Source organism: Diceros bicornis (assembly GCF_020826845.1).
Source record: "Diceros bicornis minor isolate mBicDic1 chromosome 16 unlocalized genomic scaffold, mDicBic1.mat.cur SUPER_16_unloc_1, whole genome shotgun sequence".
NCBI classification, from domain to species: domain Eukaryota; kingdom Metazoa; phylum Chordata; class Mammalia; order Perissodactyla; family Rhinocerotidae; genus Diceros; species Diceros bicornis.
This window is the reverse complement of record NW_026690870.1, coordinates 1,687,637-1,699,717: the sequence shown is the minus strand read 5'-3', so window position 1 is coordinate 1,699,717 and position 12,081 is coordinate 1,687,637. Positions and strand designations below refer to the sequence as shown.

Genomic DNA, 12,081 nt, shown 5'->3' with positions numbered 1-12,081 from the left:
CCATTGACCAGTTGGTGTTCATAGCTCTGTTAGAGCTTAAATCAGTAGTGAAATAATCATTCACCCCACTCCTAGTGACTCACTCTCATATCCCAGATGTTTCCATCAACCCAAATGATCTTGTTCAATAATAAATAACTGAGAAAACATATTCACCCACCAGAAATTCCTGATTTCCAGTTTTTACTCAAACGCTCATACAGTAGATACCTGTTCCTCAAGATGGAAGTGATGCCAGGTCTCCGTATCCTTACCTCAATTTCTCGTCTCCTTTTTCTATCATTCCTGGATTCCATGGTCAATGATCTCAATAATTCCCTTGGAATGAGCCAAAATTCCTGATTGCTCATAATATCTGCCTTGTAAAACCTGAAACTCAAAAGATCCCTGTTATCTACCATACCTTAACTACTGCTGGTCTTCTGATAACTGCTAAGAAAAGCATACAACGTGATTATGTTGGTACCACTGTAAATCCAAAATCATCTGCATCGACTGGGAAGCTTCCATAATGCCTGGAAATTTTACTTCCTTTTCATGTGTTGGCATATTTACTCCTTGATTTTTCACAAAGTTTCTTTCAAATAGTCCCCACTTTTCTTTTTCCTTCATACATATTCGAGGTCCCTTAACTTGCCTGATGTTTCACAGAGAAATTGCTCTCTCTACTCCTTCCCCTCAGTTGTGAACCACTGAGCAAAGGTCATCTACATCATGTATCTCTGTGGCCTCACCTCCAACCACCTCCTCAGACCACTCCAGACTCCATCTGCCCTCACCATTCTCTGGGTATTTCCTCTGTAACGTCACAGTGACTCCTTTGTTACGCATCTCAATAGGAACTTCTCATGATTCATCTAACATGATCTTCAAGTGTAAAACTCTTAAATATGTTTGGGTCAACTTAGACATGTGACTCTTATTTGACAACTGTGAACATTAAATCTCAGTACAGAGAATCTATGTCTGAAAAAACTCAACTTAAAAATGGAGATTGTGCTGTAAGTAGGAAGTATACACTGGATTTATGAAACCCAGGAAAAAAATGTAAACTATCTTATTATTAATGTTATATAGACTGCACCCACAAATGATAATATCTTGGTTATAGTGGGTTACAATATACTATTAAAGTTAGTTTCACCTGTTTGTTTTCATTTTTTGAAATCTGGCTACTAAAAAAATATTAAATTCCATAATATAGAGTGCTTAATGCTACCATTGGACAGCACCAGTGAAGCCATCAGCGAAAATAAAGCCCAGAGAAAGTGGTTAGGGAAATTTTTTCCCTAGAAAAGGAGTCTACACTGGCCCACACTGCAAGATGCAACAAAAACTGTCATACGCACATGCACACACACACACACACAACACTGACAGAATGAAACACACATCCTCCTAGAGTCCCACCACTACTTCTCAAATGGCATGAGGTTGCATTCTTATTTAGTCCTAAGTGAACTAACCTCAAGAAAGAAGTAAGAAGTCAAGGTAATTTACCAGTTAGGAAGATCTAAAACCAGAGACTAAAGATCCAGATATATGGTGAATTTCCTGTCATGGCTTCTGTTATTAATTCAATATGTTATGGAGACTTTTCCAAGGAGGGTTGTTTTAAAACTCCTTTTTTCTTTACTATGTAAAAATACACCAGCTATGTAAAGAATAATTACTCCAGCCAATCAATGAAAAGGAGATGACAGAACATGAACAACCCTTAAAATAAGTCACTACTGGATTAGAGAGCCAGTCAGGGAACAGCTGACGTTGGGTTAATTTGGACTTAATTAGGCTGATTCTGATTTCATGACCGTCATAGTGATTGTATTATGCTAGAACCTACAAAACTTCCCAGCCCCCCTACTATTTAACCACCAAGGCCCACCAACCAGACCAGTCCTTGCTGACACATCCCCTGCCTCCATCCCTTCTGACAACACCTGGAGGAATTTCCCCAAATAACACTCTGTCCCTGTGCTCTTCTACCTGCCCCAGGCCAGGGAAACATTTTCTTCAAAGCTCAGGCCCAGCTCTGGGGATGGCACGTCTCCCTCGAGTGAAGAAAAGGATCAGAGTGCAGACCCTGTGAGCTGCGGCAGTTGGACAAAGACTGGGGTTTGCTGACAGAAAAGAACCTTTAGTGGGCACCGTTACCAGGTCCAAGAAGCCCCAGTGATTCCTCCAGGGAATGTGATGCAGGACAAAGCAGGAATGTCTGCAGGTGGTTTGGCTTGGGAATGCCTGTAGGGTGACATAGGTGACATTGGTAATGCATTCACCAATGTTGTTCACTCATTTATTCATCGTTTGTCATGGAGTGCTTTCTACATACATCCAGGCAACAGTCTCACGCTCTGGGGCTCACAGGCAGTGTCAGAAGAATTTGTAAATTTTATTTATAATATATAGCTACAGCACTGGTAATACACTAGGTGTTCCAAGCGTTTTTCAAACATTAACTCCTTTAATACTCTCCATAAACCTACAAAGTAGGTATGCTGATCATTATTGCCAACTGAGAGATGAAGAAACTGAGGCACCAATCAGGTAAATAACTCGGTCAATACAAATATCTAGGAAGGGATTGAGCTGGAATTTGGACATGAGGAGTTAGCTCCATAGTCTGTGCTCTTAACCACGACATTTACTCTCTAAAGACTTCACATCATGAAAAAATTTGAACAGTTATCCATTTTCTTGGTGCATTGAGTAGTCACACTATTTTATCTGTGTCTGAAAAATGGAATACCTCCGTAGAAACTACTGCACATACACACTCAAATTACATCTACCAATGTCCCCAGTCCCTGAAAATTAATACAGAGAACATTTCAGAATTTTTCTTGCCCAGGTTGGGAGGACTCTGAGGAAATCTCAGTGTTACTGTAAGAAGCTGAGGACAGGCTGGGAGTGGGTCTCAGAGGAAAGGTGTCGTCAGGAGTCACCATTGAATGACAACATTGATGGGAGGGTCTCAGCAGTGACTGAATTCAGGATCTGGTGGTTTTTTAACCTGGTGCTTATGTTCTGGCTGGGGGATTATGGTGATGCAGCACAGGGAGAGGGGATGGTTCACTGTGTTCTTGGGGAAACCAGACCCATGAAAGAGAGGGAATGACGGTTTCCTTAAACAGTGGACTCATGGTGGGAAAAATTCGGCCTGGAAGAGACAGTCATGTGCCTGGTATAACCAGAAGGAGTTGCCTCTGCTTCAGCCGGAGCAGACAGCCCTTCCTCAAGCACTCATTTTATCTCAATGGGAGGAAGGAGGAGGAAATCATGTAATGCTCTTCTGGATGTGAGACCTGTGATGGTAGAGACTGTGCTAGGAGGTTCTGAAAGGCTGCCCTGAGGCATTTCAGACCTTTGCTGTGACCAGAATGACAAGTGTAAGCACCCTCCCTAGGTCTGGGAACAGTTAGTGTGTCAAGGAGAAGGCTCCCTGGTGCAGAGACTCACAGGAAGAAGCGAGTTTTACCAGAGAAGGTCAGAAATGTGGCCAGTGTGGCTTGAGGGAGCCTGAGAAGAGAAAGGAGTGAAGAGAGGAGGGTGATCAGGCTGGATCCTGGGACATGGTAGACTGTTACTTTCTGTTCCTCTGTGACAACATTACTCCAAAACCTGCCACCTATAAAATACAAATATATAACATCTCACAATTTCTGTTAGCCAAGCATCAGGCATGGCTTAGCCCGGTGCCTCTGCCTCAAAGTCTCTGTGAAGTAGGGGCTGTGGTCTCAACAGGTCTCAAATGGGGGAGGATTCCCACCCAAGATCACTCACATGGGTTTTGTCAGGATCCATTTGGACTGAGAGTGTGAGCTCCTGTCTGTCTGTTGGCTGGACACTCCCTCAGTTCTCTCCTCTGGAGCCTCTACATAGTGCAACTGAAAACATCAGCACTTGCTCTCCCAGTTCTGGTGATTTGATAGAGAGCGAGAGTGAGAGCGAGAGTTAAGAGCGAGAGAGAGAGAGAGAGAGAGAGAGAGATGGAAACAGAATGAGGGAGGGAAGTAGGGAACCTAATTAAGCCAGTAATTGGGAGGTGATAGACGTTTTGTAATTAAAACTTGGAAGTGACATCCCATCACCTTGGCTGTGTTCTGTTGTTCAGAAGCCAGATACTGACCACTTAGTGGTGACACAAGGATGTGCACTCCAGGAGGCAGGGAGCATTGGGAACATTGTGGAGGCTCCCACCACATAGGCCAACATGAGGCTCTTGGGACTGATTCTGAGTAAAACAGGGGACCGTGGAAGGTTTAATGCCAGTGGATCACAATTCTGAATTTCCTCTAATTTCAGCCCCTTCAGGATGCAGACCTGAAAATGAGGCTCAGAGCGGCAGTGACTTACCAAATATCACACATCTGGGACCTAGAGAAGTTCTGACTGGTATTCTATGTGATGTCCTGCTCCTTGTACTTCATCCATCTCTAAGTGTGTGCATTAGACACATGTGACACCAGCCCACAGGTGTTGTACGTATTATCACATATACACCTGATGAGGTCCCTAGGAAGCTGTTTTTAGCCCAATCCTCATTGTGCAGCTTGGGAGACTGGGGAGATCTTGAGAGGCACAGCAGCTTTTCCAGGACACAGAACTGGTAGGAAAAAAGAGGTCTGACCTCAGCTCACACCCAGAAATAATGCTTCACAGTCTATCTGGGCACCCCTGAGTCTAGTCAAGTTGACACCTAAAGTTAACCATCACATCATGCCTCTATCCCACCAAGACCAACAGGGATATCACAACGTGACCTATGTCATTTAAATTTTCCAGCACACATATTACAGAAAGTAAATACAAACAGATGAAACTCGATTTTATAACATTTTTATTTAACCCAAGAAATACAATTATTATCATTTCAAAATGTAGTCCACATCAGTACAAAGAACAAGATACTCAGGTTTTCCACCCACTGGGTCTTACTGGTGAGTTTTAATGAATACTGGCTCCTCATATATCTTAATATGATCCAATATATAATTTTCTCCTATCTGTTTGAGTTTTATTGTATCAAATGGAAATCATTTTCTCCTTATTGTCAAACTGCTCTGCTATCTCTTTTTTAAAAAAATTCTAGTTATATTGTGTTTATGTTAGAACTGAAATTAAGAATTTAAGGAGTTAAGAAGGCATTGATTCCAGCAAAAGGCTGGTTAACTAAAATGGAAGACAGTTCAAGAGCAAATCTCCCAAGAAAACCATAGGGTCAATGACATTGGAAAATTCAGGGTAAAATTAGAAGACACATGGACTGTGATTACAAGGGGAGTAGACAGAACGTGGGGAGGAATAGATATCAGAAGTGAAAATACACAAGCATGTTCCAAGTTGATGAAAGACATCAATCCACAGATTCAATTGATTCAAGATTCCCTAAGCAGAGTGACTACACAGGGAATATTAATGAACCAAACCTTGGTCTAAAAACCAAAGTTAATGTAAAGGATTTTAGGGACTATAGAGGCCAAATAAGCAATAAAACGTCCAATTGGTGATTTCTAACCATAAAGAAAATAAGATAGACATCAACAGAGCAGCATTTTTAAAATGCTAAAAGAAATCTCACGTCAAACCAGAATTCTACATCCAGCAGCAGTAGTGCTCCAAATAAAGATGTTCTAGAAAAACTTAAAGTGAAACTTTTCATTGTTAGTAGCCTTGAATTAGACAAAATACTGCAGTGAGTTATCACATCCAAAGGAATATGATCCCAGGTTAAAAACCAGGAATGCAAGAAGGACTGAAGAGGAAAGGAAAGGATAATTTATAATTTATAAATAAATATAAATGAATTTTATTTTGTGAAGTAATTCTAGAAATCTCTCATAGGGATTAAAATATATATATAGAATAAAATGCATGAAAACAGTAATACAAATGTCAGGAAGCTTAAAAATAGAATTGAAAGTGTTGAAGGTATTAGCATTTGGGGGAGGAGGTAAAAGTAATTATTCATATTAGACTGTATTAAGGATTCAGGATTTAAACATTAGTGCAATTAAACAAAGATTTTTATGTGATTTCAACGAGTAAGTTTATAGAGGAAATAATGGAATAATAAATGAGTTAAATCAACATCAGTGAAGTAAAGAGAGTAAAGGAACATTAATTATTCAGGTCAAAGGGAAGGGAAAGAGTAAGACAGTTGAAATAATAACAAGTTTACTGGAAATTACCTGAGATGTAAATGCACAAAATACTAAATTCTTTTTAATGGCTGTGTGATGTATTCTAGAGACTTGTTAATAAATATTGTGGACATTCTTTATTGATAAACGTTTACACAGTCTCTAATTTTTCCTATTAAACCATAAGTTGTATGGATATTTTTGTACATATAAACTTCCATTCCTATTTTTACAGAAGGTATCCAGTGGAAGAAAAAGGAAATATTAAAATGTTGATAGAAACTGCAAATACCACCTCCCCACACAATTGTATTAAATGTTTTTATCTAGCAACAGTATCTGACAGTGTCAATAACCCAACATTTTTGTGTTTAGATATAAAGCTTTAGGAATCTCTCAAATCCCATTGATAAGAGACAGGATGTCTCCCCTGGATTATCCACTGATTGGATTATCCACTCCCTTCCTCCATAAAAGGGGAATCAGAGGCAGAACTCACTGCATTTTCCAGCAATCCACGGGCTGTCTGCACATCAGGAGTGGGGTCAGCAGGACAACTCTGCAGCCATGGAGGAACCTGCATCGGCCTGTTTTCCAAGCCAGCCTATTCTGGTGAGTGTGGAATCCATACAGATGGCAAGAGTGTCCATTTGTACACTTGGTCCTTCTGTGAAACCTCTATAAGTGAGCAGGCAGTAGCTCTTAAAACAAGAAGATACCTTATTGAAAGTTGTTTCCTAGGTGTTAATGTTTGTTAAGTAATGATCAAGGTGTTGTACTTTTCTGCATAGGGAGCTTTCTTGGGATAATAGGCCAGACATTTGTTTTGTTTTGTTTTTAACCAACAACATCACTGGGAAGTGGAAGTAATATTCAGCTCTGCACTGTGTACATTGCTCCCGTCTCTGGAAAATTTTTTACCCACAATGTGATTGGTCTTTTTAAAAAAATATTCAGTTCTGTGCTCAAATATCACCTTATCAGTTAGTCCTTCCCTAATCTCTTCATCATCAATAATTGTAGGTGGGCGGCCCCATGCCGTAGTAGCCGTTAAGTGCACATGCTCCTCTGCTGGTGGCCTGGGTTCAGATCCTGGGCAGGCACTGAGGCACCACTTGTCAGGCAGAGCTGTGGTGGCATCCCATATAAAGTTGAGGAAGATGGGAACAGATGATAGCACAGGGCCAGTCTTCCTCAGGAAAAAAAAAAAATGAGGAGGATTGGCATAGATGTTAGCTCAGGGCTGATCTTCCTCACAAAATAAATAAATAAATGAAATAATTGTAGGTAATTTCTTTCCCTTTATCCCTCCTTGCTGTTCTTCCTCCATCCCTCTCTGTGTCTCTGTATCTCTGTGTAGCCCTTACTGTTTATTACAGGATCTAATTATACCTAACACTATATTACACATTGATTAGTCCCTTTATTAACTCATTCCTTTCTCCAAGGTTAAAAAAAACAGGGGCAGTGACTTTTAAGTTAAATTCTGGATCATGGGTTTTAGTACATAACTTGGCTTATAATAGGTGCTCTATAAATGGGAGGATCAACTAATTTTCCCTCCACACTGGGACATGTTGGAGAGTAAAAGGGATGGTATTAATGATTATGGCAGGACCACAGGGATGAAGTGAGATTTATGACTTCACTTGTAAAAAGTATGTGAGGGGGCCGGCCTAGTGGCGCAAGGGATTAAGTGCACATGCTCTGCTGAGGTGGCCGAGGGTCTGCCGGTTCGGATCCTGGGCTTGCACCAAGGCACTGCTTGTCAAGCCATGCTGTGGTGGCGTCCCATATAAAGGAGAGCAAGATGTGCATGGATGTTAGCCCAGGGCCAGTCTTCCTCAGCAAAAAAAAAGAGAGGATTGGCAGATGTTAGCTCAGGGCCGATCTTCCTCACACACACACACACACACACAAAAAGTATCTGAAGACAGAAATGAGAGATTGTAAAGGAAAGGTGCACTGATTAGGTTTACATTTTAAATAGATTATTGTGGCTAGAGTCTTATAATGGATTACAGACAGAAAGGATTTGCAATATTAGTGATAACTTATTGCAGTATACCACAAAACAGATTCTATCCTTGTATTACTGCAGTCAAGTGAATTTGTTTGAAAATTTTAGAAATTATTTTTTTTTTTTTTTTTTTTTTTTTTTTTTTTTGTGAGGAGATCAGCCCTGAGCTAACATCCGCCAATCCTCCTCTTTTTTTGCTGAGGAAGACGGCCCTGGGCTAACATCGGTGCCTATCTTCCTCCACTTTATATGGGACGCCGCCACAGCATGGTTTACCAAGCAGTGCGTCGGTGCGCGCCCGGGATCCGAACCAGCGAACCCCGGGCCGCCGCAGCGGAGCACGTGCACTTAACCGCTTGCGCCACCGGGCCGGCCCCTAGAAATTATTTTTTGGAGTTTGAAAAATTTCTTTCGATAAATATAGGGTGCACTCTCTAAGGACAAAGCAATGAGTGAATATGGCAGTGTAAAACATTACAGTCCACATTAGTCTTCACTTCATGGAGTATCTAATTTAGTGAGACAAACACTATGAGAGAAATAGATGATAATACACTTACAATTAAAAATTTTAAAAATTAACAGAGAAAATGTGACATTACTTTACATGGCTGGATCAGGAAAGGTCACTCTGTGGAAATAGTATTTTGTAGGAATCTGAAAGGTGCTCAAGAATTATTCAAAAGTGCAGAATCTTTGGGTGGATTCAGGAGGGTGGACGGATGGTTCGTTGATGTACCAGTGTGGGGTGGCAGGGTGTCCAAAATGACACTCAGGTGTAGACAGGATATCAGTACCAACAAGTGAGATTAGGGGACCCTGAGATATGGGTGATTATTTGGAGAACTGGTTGGTTCATCTTGGGACCTGCTCACTGTGAGCTGAGTCATCGAGTTATCACTGATGTGGTGAGTGGGCAGATGAGTATTTTGATCTCAGGGTTGAAGCCAGATCTGTGCTAATTCTATGGGCATTTCTAGTTCACTAATGGCATTTGAAGCCAGGGAAATGGATGGGATGGCCTAGAAGAGGGTGTGGATGTGGAACAAATGTGAGAGAAGGATTGACTTCTAAGAAGCATCAATTGTTGTGTTAAATCAGATGGTGGAGCCCAGATTAACAGGGAGGAGTAAGAGGAGAGAGGAAGAGTCAGGGGAGGAAAAATGGTTATTTACAGTGGGTAGAACTGTGTGATGGGAATATGGCGTGTGTGAGTTATTTACTTATGAACAGGAGAATATTTGAGTGATGATGGGACGTGGGTGTGCAAGTGAAGTGAGCATCAAATTGCTGAGAGGAACGTGATTTCATTAGAGATGAGGCACTAAATTACTATGCTCTGGGCACACAAGCATCTAGTTTTCATAGTCCTTTCTGCCCTTGACTCATATCAGCTTGATGTCCCAGGATCTAGTTCTCAGTGTGTGGTGCCTGTGCCAGCAGCATCAGCAGCATCCGGGAACACTTAGAAGTGCAAATTCTTAGCCCTCCCCAGGCCTCCTTGGGTTGAGGTCCAGCAATCTGTGTTTTAAAAACCCTCCAAATGATTGTGATGCACAGAGCAGTTTGAGAGATATTTCTCCAGGATACAGGAGGGTGGAAGATCCAAATGAGGTGAGAACATTCTCCATGGCTGGCAGTCTGCATCCCCCATTTTATTCAAATTTCACATTTCATTTTGTTTTCACAGGGGAAGCTCAAAAGAAATATGATGCCACAGACTTCAGAGAAGAAAAGACAGGTCCATTTATCCAAGACCAAGCAGAGACATCGTGAAAGGTCTGCACTTCCTATAAGACTCACCAGCTGCATTTTTAAGAGGCCAGCTACAAGGAAGACTTCCTACCCTGGCACTGAGGTCAGGTACAGTCAACGGGAGGAGACCTTGCAGAAGCCCCTGTAAGTCTGCGCACACAGGAGACTGCAGGGACTCCAGGCCTGCAGCAGTGAAGGAGAACTTTTAAGTACTTTCCATATCACAAATACCTTAAATATAATTGCACCAGGTGGTCCAGGTGAATCCGTGGGCTGTGCTGGTGCTGGGTATCTAGACCCCAGCCTCAAGCCCACTGCCACACAGTCTTCAGACTGGGCAGAGATGATCCCAGGAGTGGGTCTTGGTCTCCCCCGCCCACTCTACAGACAGCCCGTAACTTATGGAGACATCCGCAGACAGAGTCAGAAAGTGACAAAAGCAAGGGAGAGAGGGGCTGAGGCCCTGAGGGCAGCCAGGTTTGCCAGGGAGGCAGAGAGAGCAAGGAGCCAAGAACGATGTTCTGATACCTGATGGAAAATACAAGAAGGTCATGCTGAAGAAGCCAAGAAGTGTGGCCCTGGGGAAGTGTTTCCCCACGAACAGCCCCCAGTTTCACTCGCCTCATTTAATGTCAACCATGCTTCTTGCTCTGGACTGTGATGCTTTGTCATTTTATAATTGTACTTCATTAAACTCTTTTGAGAGACATAAATGTGAAGAGTAGACAGTTGTGTGGGTGAAAGATCGGGTTTCCTGTGACAGGAAAGAAGATCTTTACTTGTCCTTGTATACTGCAATTTCTGCTTACCGTGATACTTATTCACTTTTATATTAAAGGTAATTTGGCCTAAGGGATCATTTAGTGTTTTTAGTTATATATTTTTTTAGAATACGTGCACTCAGAAAAAGATGATACTTAATGTAAAGAGATTATTTTTTAAATTTAAACTAATTTGATTCTATAAAGTCTTACTTTACCTAAGCTTGCTTTTATAGCTCATTCTAACATAAGTTGTATCCTTTTTTTTTTCCAAATACTAACTCAAATACAAGACGTTTTTATATAATTTAATTAGCCCTTAGACTACCGGTTACAGCCTTATCTGTTACCTAAAATTACCTCGGTAATTTTTTAAAATAAAGTTCACCTTTGATTCTTAACAAGGAAAATGTTGTCTGGGAGCATTTTGTCTTTGGGATGCTTGTCTTCCTACATATCGAGATGATGGGTGCATTGCAACAGAATGCTTGGGAAATCAACACAGTTGTTCAAACCTAGTAGGAAGTAACTCTGTTCTCCTGTTATCGGGTCGCTTCTCGAAAAACTATGGATGAATACAGCTCTGCCTTCCTGTCCCACATTCTGTCCTTTCTGTCATTATTTTTCCTGTATGTCTTGCTTTTCTTGTTCACGTTCTCTCTCTTCTGCTGTCTGCTGTTCTCTTACCATAAATATCCATTGTTAACCAAGAGAATAAAATAAAAACTATATTTAAAAATAGTAAAATGAATGGAGTTAATCAATATGGTAAAAGAATCTGGTGAAATATCAGTGACTTCATATATTGGGCCAGAAAAGAACATCTGTTTTCACCTGTTTACCTACTGAATTAAGCCAAATACATATGCGTCTGTGGGCTTCTAGACTGAGGAACTTTTAGGGGGTGGGTGGAAGGAGAGAGAAGCATAGTATCCTCAGTGCAGACTCACAGGCCCTCTTTTGGAAATAGTATTAACTATTAAAAACTCTCCAAACTTCCCGTTCTCCTAGTGATTTGGATACTTATTCTGTATGTGCTCCCTTCTCCTTCAAAAATGAACTAGGATTGCAGTGATCTGGCCTGCTAGCCAGATGATTGAGAGGAAACCCTGGGAGCCATTTGTGATGGTTCTCAACCACCCTTGTATATTAGAATCATTTGACAAGTTAAACTATATAGACAATAGGGCTCTAACCTCAGAGATTCTGATTCATCAGAGACCCAGGTATAAGTACATTTTGTACAACCTTCCAGGTGTTTCTAATGTATGGTCAAGTTTGAGAATCACCAAGCATGAAAAGATATTAAAATATTAGAAAGGATTTCAAACCTTTAAAGCGAGTGTTGCATTCGCATTTCCACACCGATTTGAGAGCCTCACTAAGTCAGAGCAAATCCATT

The 12,081-nt window shown here is 41.2% G+C and overlaps 1 long non-coding RNA gene across 3 annotated transcripts in view; it reads left to right on the top strand.

The window, feature by feature from the left end:
• The window catches only part of LOC131401795 (uncharacterized), a 52,725-nt gene extending 41,193 nt beyond the window's left edge, over positions 1–11,532 (top strand). The window contains exons 3-5 of one of the 3 annotated variants that reach the window (XR_009217969.1): positions 4,306–4,395; positions 6,621–6,755; positions 9,854–11,532. This is a non-coding gene — a long non-coding RNA (uncharacterized LOC131401795). Of the gene's footprint in view, positions 1–4,305; positions 4,396–4,463; positions 4,482–6,518; positions 6,756–9,853 lie in introns of those variants that run through there. The other 2 variants (XR_009217967.1, XR_009217968.1) reach the window with 2 other exon arrangements.
• Positions 11,533–12,081: the final 549 nt, after the last annotated feature.